Genomic DNA, 9932 nt, shown 5'->3' on the forward strand with positions numbered 1-9932 from the left:
CTCTCTCTCTCTCTTCCTCTTCCTCTTTCTCTCTCTCTCTCTCTCTCTGTCTCTCTCTCTCTCCTCTCTTCCTCTCTGTCTCTCTCTCTTCCTCTTCCTCTCTCTCTCTCTCTGTCTCTCTCTCTCCTCTCTTCCTCTCTGTATCTCTCTCTGTCTCTCTCTCTCTTCCTCTCTCTCTCTCTCTGTTCCTCTCTCTCTCGCTCTCTCTCTCTGTTCCTCTCTCTCTCTCTCTTCCTCTTCCTCTCTCTCTCTCTCTTCCTCTTCCTCTCTCTCTCTCTCTCTCTCTCTCTCTCTCTCTCTCTCTCTCTCTCTCATCTCTTCCTCTCTGTCTCTCTGTCTCTCTCTCTTCTTCCTCTTTCTCTCTCTCTCTCTCTGTTCCTCTATCTCTCTCTCTTCCTCTTCCTCTCTCTCTCTCTCTCTCTCTCTCTTCTCTGTCTCTCTTCTGTCTCTCTCTCTCTCTCTCTCTCTCTCTCTCTCTCTCTCTCTCTCTCTCTCTCTGTCTCTCTCTCTTCCTCTTCCTCTCTGTCTCTCTCTCTTCTCTCTTCCTCTCTGTCTCTGTCTCTCTCTCTCTCTTCCTCTTCCTCTTTCTCTCTCTCTCTCTCTGTCTCTCTCTCTCTCCTCTCTTCCTCTCTGTCTCTCTCTCTTCCTCTTCCTCTCTGTCTCTCTCTCTTCTCTCTTCCTCTCTGTCTCTGTCTCTCTCTCTCTCTTCCTCTTCCTCTTTCTCTCTCTCTCTCTCTGTCTCTCTCTCTCTCTCCTCTCTTCCTCTCTGTCTCTCTCTCTCTTCCTCTTCCTCTCTCTCTCTGTCTCTCTCTCTCCTCTCTTCCTCTCTGTATCTCTCTCTGTCTCTCTCTTCCTCTCTCTCTCTGTTCCTCTCTCTCTCTCTGTTCCTCTCTCTCTCTTCCTCTTCCTCTCTCTCTCTCTCTCTTCCTCTTCCTCTATCTCTCTCTCTTCCTCTCTCTCTCTGTCTCTCTCTCTCTCTCTCTCTCATCTCTTCCTCTCTGTCTCTCTCTCTCTCTTCCTCTTCCTCTCTCTCTCTCTCTCTCTCTGTTCCTCTCTCTCTCTCTCTCTACCTCTTCCTCTCTCTCTCTCTCTCTCTCTCTCTCTCTCTCTCTCTCTCTCTCTCTCTCTCTCTCTTCCTCTCTGTCTCTCTTCCTCTCTCTCTCTCTGTCTCTCTCCTCTCTCTCTCTTTCTCTTTCTCTCTCGTGGAACAGCTTTATATCCGCGCGCATCGTCAGCATCAGTTTGAAGTCAAATTTGACAGCCGCTTTCTCACGCAGATCCTCGCGAGGTTCCTGTTTTTAACGGTCGTCTTTTCTCGAGCTCGGATTTTGAAATCGGTAAGGCACCAACTGTTATTTCAAAATGTGTATTTTCTCTTGTTTAATTCGTTCACTTCTGAGAGATGACCTCGATAGCTAAGTCTAGATCTGCATGTTTGATGTAAACCCAGTCTCTCTTATTCTCTCTTTTCTGTCAGTTCGTTCAGGACCTCGAGGTCGGGCAGGAAGGAGGGACTGAGAGGGATATTATAGAGCTCGGCTGTTTCTAACTTGGGTGAAGAAAGATAAAGAAAACTCCTTGGGATTCTCCATACACTGAGGATTGATCCGGATATTACGGTGCGTTGGCTGAATATTTACTCTGCCTTTTGTGTCAAAAAAATAAATAAATTGTTTTGTTTTTTGTCGATTTTGACAAGAGAGCCAGTGGGTTTACATTGTATCAGGTGTAGTAGACTGTGCCGTGATGCCACTATAAGTGGTTTGATTATTTCATAGGTCCCCTGTGTGCTTCTGAGTGTGTAGCCTTATGTATGGTAATGATAAGGGGAAAGGCGTTATTCATTAAAGACGGGTACCCTTTCCCTCGACCAGGTTAAGAAAGTCGTGTGTGTGCGCGCATGCCTGCCTCGTCCGCATTCCACATTGCCTCATTTGGAGGATACGTGATATATCTGTAGAGAGCGATGTGGATAGAGGGGAGAGAAGACTGGCAGAGTGTGTCAGGGAGAAAGAGGGGATGAAGTGAGAGGAGAAGATTTGTGTTTGTGGGGGGGAGGTGGGGAGTGAGGATGGGGGAGGGAGAGGGGGAGGGAAGCAGGAGAGGAACGCTTTAGACACTAGTGTTAATTAACTGATCCGTCTCAGTAGAATGTAACAGAGTAACAATAGAGTGGAACCATCGGTGCTGGAGAGCACACATTGACACGGCAGTACAGTAGCCTTTTAACATAACCTACAGACAGAGGCATAAAGTAAAGCAAACAACACAATACAATACAACACAATACAACACAATATAATACAATACAATACAATATAATAGAATACAATACAATACAATACAATACAATACAACACAATACAACACAATATAATACAATACAATACAATACAATACAATACAATACAATATAATACAATACAATACAATACAATACAATACAATACAATACAATACAATACAATACAATACAATACAATACAATACAATACAATACAATACAATACCATATATTACAGTACAATATAATGCAATACATTACAATGCAATTCAATACAATACAATACAATACAACACAATACAACACAATACAATACAATACAATACAATGCAATACAACACAATACAATACAATACAATACAATACAATACACTACACTACAATACAATACAATACAATACAATACAATACAATACAATACAATACAATATAATACAACACAATACAATACAATACAACACAATACAATACAATACAACACAATACAATACAATACAATACAATACAATACAATACAATACAATACAATACAATATAATATAATACATCACAATACAATACATCACAATGCAATTCAATACAATACAACACAATATAATACAATACAACACAATACAATACAATACAATACAATATAATACAATATAATACATCAAATTACAATTCAATACAATACAATATAATACAATATAATACAATACAATACAATACAATACAATACAATATAATACAATACAATATAATACATCAAATTACAATTCAATACAATACAATACAATACAATACAATATAATACAATTCAATACAATACAATACAATACAATACAATATAATACAATAAAATACAATATAATACAATATAATAGAATACAATATAATAAAATACAGTCAATACAATATATTATAGTACAATAATTTGCAATACAATACAATGTAATACAATATAATACAATACACTACAATACAATATAATATAATATAATACAATACAATATAATATAATATAATATAATATAATACAATACAATATCTTAAATACAATACAATAAAATACAATACAATAAAATACAATACAATATATTACAGTACAATATAATGCAATTCAATACAGTAAAATACAATGAAATATATTTTGAAATACAATACAATATACAAAACAATACAATACAATATATTACAGCATAATATATTGGAACACAATACAATATAATGCAATACAATATAATACAACACAATAAAATGAAATACAATAAATTACAATGCAATTCAATACAGTAAAATTCAATACAATATATTGAAATACAATACAATACAAAACAACACAATACAATACAATATATTACAGCACAATATATTGAAATACAATGCAATATAATACAATATAATACAATACAATATGTTGAAATACAATACAGTACAATACAATACAATACAATACAATACAATACAATACAATACATTGCAATACATTTTACATTTACATTTAAGTCATTTAGCAGACGCTCTTATCCAGAGCGACTTACAAATTGGTGCATTCACCTTATGACATCCAGTGGAACAGTCACTTTACAATAGTGCATCTAAAACTTAAGGGGGGTGAGAGGGATTACTTATCCTATCCTAGGTATTCCTTAAAGAGGTGGGGTTTCAGGTGTCTCCGGAAGGTGGTGATTGACTCCGCTGTCCTGGCGTCGTGAGGGAGTTTGTTCCACCATTGGGGGGCCAGGGCAGCGAACAGTTTTGACTGGGCTGAGCGGGAGCTGTACTTCCTCAGTGGTAGGGAGGCGAGCAGGCCAGAGGTGGATGAACGCAGTGCCCTTGTTTGGGTGTAGGGCCTGATCAGAGCCTGGAGGTACTGAGGTGCCGTTCCCCTCACAGCTCCGTAGGCAAGCACCATGGTCTTGTAGCGGATGCGAGCTTCAACTGGAAGCCAGTGGAGAGAACGGAGGAGCGGGGTGACGTGAGAGAACTTGGGAAGGTTGAACACCAGACGGGCTGCGGCGTTCTGGATGAGTTGAAGGGGTTTAATGGCACAGGCAGGGAGCCCAGCCAACAGCAAGTTGCAGTAATCCAGACGGGAGATGACAAGTGCCTGGATTAGGACCTGCGCCGCTTCCTGTGTGAGGCAGGGTCGTACTCTGCGGATGTTGTAGAGCATGAACCTACAGGAACGGGCCACCGCCTTGATGTTGGTTGAGAACGACAGGGTGTTGTCCAGGATCACGCCAAGGTTCTTGGCGCTCTGGGAGGAGGACACAATGGAGTTGTCAACCGTGATGGCGAGATCATGGAACGGGCAGTCCTTCCCCGGGAGGAAGAGCAGCTCCGTCTTGCCGAGGTTCAGCTTGAGGTGGTGATCCGTCATCCACACTGATATGTCTGCCAGACATGCAGAGATGCGATTCGCCACCTGGTCATCAGAAGGGGGAAAGGAGAAGATTAATTGTGTGTCGTCTGCATAGCAATGATAAGAGAGACCATGTGAGGTTATGACAGAGCCAAGTGACTTGGTGTATAGCGAGAATAGGAGAGGGCCAAGAACAGAGCCCTGGGGGACACCAGTGGTGAGAGCGCGTGGTGAGGAGACAGATTCTCGCCACGCCACCTGGTAGGAGCGACCTGTCAGGTAGGACGCAATCCAAGCGTGGGCCGCACCGGAGATGCCCAACTCGGAGAGGGTGGAGAGGAGGATCTGATGGTTCACAGTATCGAAGGCAGCCGATAGATCTAGAAGGATGAGAGCAGAGGAGAGAGAGTTAGCTTTAGCAGTGCGGAGCGCCTCCGTGATACAGAGGAGAGCAGTCTCAGTTGAATGACTAGTCTTGAAACCTGACTGATTTGGATCAAGAAGGTCATTCAGAGAGAGATAGCGGGAGAGCTGGCCAAGGACGGCACGTTCAAGAGTTTTGGAGAGAAAAGAAAGAAGGGATACTGGTCTGTAATTGTTGACACCGGAGGGATCGAGTGTAGGTTTTTCAGAAGGGGTGCAACTCTCGCTCTCTTGAAGACGGAAGGGACGTAGCCAGCGGTCAGGGATGAGTTGATGAGTGAGGTGAGGTAAGGGAGAAGGTCTCCGGAAATGGTCTGGAGAAGAGAGGAGGGGATAGGGTCAAGCGGGCAGGTTGTTGGGCGGCCGGCCGTCACAAGACGCGATATTTCATCTGGAGAGAGAGGGGAGAAAGAGGTCAGAGCACAGGGTAGGGCAGTGTGAGCAGAACCAGCGGTGTCGTTTGACTTAGCAAACGAGGATCGGATGTCGTCGACCTTCTTTTCAAAATGGTTGACGAAGTCATCTGCAGAGAGGGAGGAGGGGGGGGAGGAGGATTCAGGAGGGAGGAGAAGGTGGCAAAGAGCTTCCTAGGGTTAGAGGCAGATGCTTGGAATTTAGCGTGGTAGAAAGTGGCTTTAGCAGCAGAGACAGAGGAGGAAAATGTAGAGAGGAGGGAGTGAAAGGATGCCAGATCCGCAGGGAGGCGAGTTTTTCCTCCATTTCCGCTCGGCTGCCCGGAGCCCTGTTCTGTGAGCTCGCAATGAGTCATCGAGCCACGGAGCGGGAGGGGAGGACCGAGCCGGCCTGGAGGATAGGGGACATAGAGAGTCAAGGGATGCAGAGAGGGAGGAGAGGAGGGTTGAGGAGGCAGAATCAGGAGATAGGTGGGAGAAGGTTTGAGCGGAGGGAAGAGATGATAGGATGGAAGAGGAGAGAGTAGCGGGGGAGAGAGCGAAGGTTGGGACGGCGCGATACCATCCGAGTAGGGGCAGTGTGGGAGGTGTTGGATGAGAGCGAGAGGGAAAAGGATACAAGGCAGTGGTCGGAGACTTGGAGGGGAGTTGCAATGAGGTTAGTGGAAGAACAGCATCTAGTAAAGATGAGGTCGAGCGTATTGCCTGCCTTGTGAGTAGGGGGGAAGGTGAGAGGGTGAGGTCAAAAGAGGAGAGGAGTGGAAAGAAGGAGGCAGAGAGGAAAGAGTCAAAGGTAGACGTGGGGAGGTTAAAGTCGCCCAGAACTGTGAGAGGTGAGCCGTCCTCAGGAAAGGAGCTTATCAAGGCATCAAGCTCATTGATGAACTCTCCGAGGGAACCTGGAGGGCGATAAATGATAAGGATGTTAAGCTTGAAAGGGCTAGTAACTGTGACAGCATGGAATTCAAAGGAGGCGATAGACAGATGGGTAAGGGGAGAAAGAGAGAATGACCACTTGGGAGAGATGAGGATCCCGGTGCCACCACCCCGCTGACCAGACGCTCTCGGGGTGTGCGAGAACACGTGGGCGGACGAAGAGAGAGCAGTAGGAGTAGCAGTGTTGTCTGTGGTGATCCATGTTTCCGTCAGTGCCAAGAAGTCGAGGGACTGGAGGGAGGCATAGGCTGAGATGAACTCTGCCTTGTTGACCGCAGATTGGCAGTTCCAGAGGCTACCGGAGACCTGGAACTCCACGTGGGTCGTGCGCGCTGGGACCACCAGAGTAGGGTGGCCGCGGCCACGCGGTGTGGAGCGTTTGTATGGTCTGTGCAGAGAGGAGAGAACAGGGATAAACAGACACATAGTTGACAGGCTACAGAAGAGGCTACGCTAATGCAAAGGAGATTGGAATGACAAGTGGACTACACGTCTCGAATGTTCAGAAAGTTAAGCTACGTAGCAAGAATCTTATTGACTAAAATGATTAAAATGATACAGTACTGCTGAAGTAGGCCAGCTGGCAGTGGGTGCGTTGTTGACACTACACTAATCAAGTCGTTCCGTTGAGTGTAATAGTTTCTGCAGTGTTGCTATTCGGGGCTAGCTGGCTAGCTAGCAGTGTTGTTTACGTTACGTTGCGTTAAAAGAACGACAATAGCTGGCTAGCGAACCTAGAAAATCGCTCTAGACTACACAATTATCTTTGATACAAAGACGGCTATGTAGCTAGCTATGTAGCTAGCTACGATCAAACAAATCAAACCGTTGTACTGTAATGAAATGAAGTGAAAATGTGATACTACCTGTGAATGCGACCGGGTTGCTGAGTTCTATACAGAAGACGTTGGCTAGCTGTTGGCTAGCTAACAGAGTCACCTACGTTAAGGACGACAAATAGCTGGCTAGCTAACCTCGGTAAATTAAGATAATCACTCTAAGACTACACACTCTAAACCTAAACAACACAATTATCTTGGATACGATGATACGAAGACAGCAAAGACAGCTATGTAGCTAGCTAACACTACACTAATCAAGTCGTTCAGTTGAGTGTAATAGTTTCTCCAGTGCAGCTAATCAGTGGACGTTAGCTAGCTGGCTAGTGAAGACTACGTTAGGACGGCGAAATACGATAATTACGCAATTATCTTTGATACAAAGACGGCTATGTAGCTAGCTGAGAAGAAATTGCTAAGATTAGACAAATCAAACCGTTGTGCTATAAAGAAATATAATGAAAAAGTTATACTACCCGTGGGAGCGAAGTGCAGATGCGACCACTCGCTCCAACCGGAACCGGAACATACAATACAATACAATACAATACAATACAATACAATACAATACAATACAATACAATACAATACAGTACAATACAATACAATACAATACAATACAATACAATACAATACAATACAATACAATACAATACAATCCAGTAGTTACAGGTAAATGGTACCAGTAGTTACAGGTAAATGGTACCAGTAGTTACAGGTAAATGGTACCAGTAGTTACAGTAGAACATCATTAAGGTAAATGGTACCAGTAGTTACAGGTAAATGGTACCAGTAGTTACAGGTAAATGGTACCAGTAGTTACAGGTAAATGGTACCAGTAGTTACAGGTAAATGGTACCAGTAGTTACAGGTAAATGGTACCAGTAGTTTCAGGTAAATGGTACCAGTAGTTACAGGTAAATGGTACCAGTAGTTACAGGTAAATGGTACCAGTAGTTACAGGTAAATGGTACCAGTAGTTACAGGTAAATGGTACCAGTAGTTACAGGTAAATGGTACCAGTAGTTACAGGTAAATGATACCAGTAGTTTCAGGTAAATGATACCAGTTACACAGCAGTAGAGTGAGAAACTAACATGGACACTTGGATGTGTCTGAAATGACACCCACTCTGCGGACCCTGTTCAAATGTAGTGCATTGTGGATTAGGGGCCATTTTGAATGCACACTTGGTGTCCGAAATGTGATCTTATAGTCGGATTTAGCGATAGTTTAGTGCTTCTCGTGCTTTAAAGGCAGGATACGGAGCTTGTTAATGAATGTGTGCTGTTGTGTGTGGGGGTCGTCATTTAAGAAGTTGTCACATAGACTTGTGTACTAGAGACATCACTGCTTATTTAGTCTGACGTGATGGAGAGAGGAGAGGCACTGAGAAGAGAGAGAAGAGAGAGAGAGAGAGAGAGAGAGAGAGAGAGAGAGAGAGAGAGAGAGAGAGAGAGAGAGAGAGAGAGAGAGAGAGAGAGAGAGAGAGAGAGAGAGAGAGAGAGAGAGAGAGAGAGAGAGAGAGAGAGAGAGAGAGAGAAAGAGAGAGAGTGAGAGAGAGAGAGAGAGTGAGAGACAGACAGAGAGAAAAAGAGAGAGACAGAGAGAGAGAGAGAGTGAGAGACAGACAGAGAGACAGAGAGACAGAGAGAGAGACCTCACTTGCTTTGGCAATGTTAACATGTTTCCCATGCCAATAAGGCCCCTTGAATTGAATTGAGAGACAGAGAGAGAGAGAGAGAGAGAGAGAGAGAGAGAGACAGAGAGAGAGAGAGAGAGAGAGAGAGAGAGAGAGAGAGAGAGAGAGAGAGAGAGAGAGAGAGAGAGAGAGAGAGAGAGAGAGAGAGAGAGAGAGAGAGAGAGAGAGAGAGAGAGAGAGAGAGAGAGAGAGAGAGAGAGAGACAGAGAGAGAGGGAGAAAGAGAGAGAAAAAGAGAGAGACAGAGAGAGAGAGAGAGAGAGAGAGAGACAGAGAGAGAGAGAGAGACAGAGAGAGAGAGAGAGACAGAGAGACAGAGAGAGAGAGAGATTATATATTATATTATTAACAAAATGTTGTGAGTGTAATGTTTACTGTTATTTTCTGTTTATTGTCTATTTCACTTGCCTTGGCAATAAGAACATGTTTCCCATGCCAACAAAGCCCCTTGAATTGAATTGAGAGAGAGAGACAACTGTGCATGTGTGTATGTGTGAGAGAAAGAAAGAGAGACAGAGAGAGAGAGAGAGAGAGAGAGAGAGAGAGAGAGAGAGAGAGAGAGAGAGAGAGAGAGAGAGAGAGAGAGAGAGAGAGAGAGAGGAAGATTATGCCAACTCAAAGCACAAGAGGGTTGAACACCAGTGTTAGCAGTTTTTTAGCATTACATATTTATTCCTATATTTATTTATATATTTCATAAGTATTTATATATTTCATAAGTATTTATATATTTCATAAGTATTTATATATTTCATATGTATTTATATATTTCATAAGTATTTATATATTTCTTTGTCTTGACGTTTCACTGGGTTTATACACTGATAGAACTGGGTTTATACACTACACCCACTAGAACTGGGTTTATACACTACACCCACTAGAACTGGGTTTATACACTACACCCACTAGAACTGGGTTTATACACTACACCCACTAGAACTGGGTTTATACACTACACCCACTAGAACTGGGTTTATACACTACAC

The 9932-nt window shown here is 43.3% G+C and overlaps 1 protein-coding gene across 1 annotated transcript in view; it reads left to right on the forward strand.

Moving 5' to 3' along the window:
• The first annotated feature begins 1244 nt into the window (after nt 1–1244).
• LOC124020297 (receptor-type tyrosine-protein phosphatase delta-like) overlaps nt 1245–9932 on the forward strand; it is a 182195-nt gene continuing 173507 nt past the window's right edge. Inside the window, exons 1-2 of the mRNA XM_046335647.1 lie at nt 1245–1337; nt 1478–1619. The gene's annotated coding sequence lies outside the window, so the exon portion shown is untranslated. The remainder of the gene's footprint in view (nt 1338–1477; nt 1620–9932) is intronic.

Source organism: Oncorhynchus gorbuscha, unplaced genomic scaffold (assembly GCF_021184085.1).
Source record: "Oncorhynchus gorbuscha isolate QuinsamMale2020 ecotype Even-year unplaced genomic scaffold, OgorEven_v1.0 Un_scaffold_801, whole genome shotgun sequence".
In the NCBI taxonomy this organism is placed as follows: Eukaryota; Metazoa; Chordata; class Actinopteri; order Salmoniformes; family Salmonidae; genus Oncorhynchus; species Oncorhynchus gorbuscha.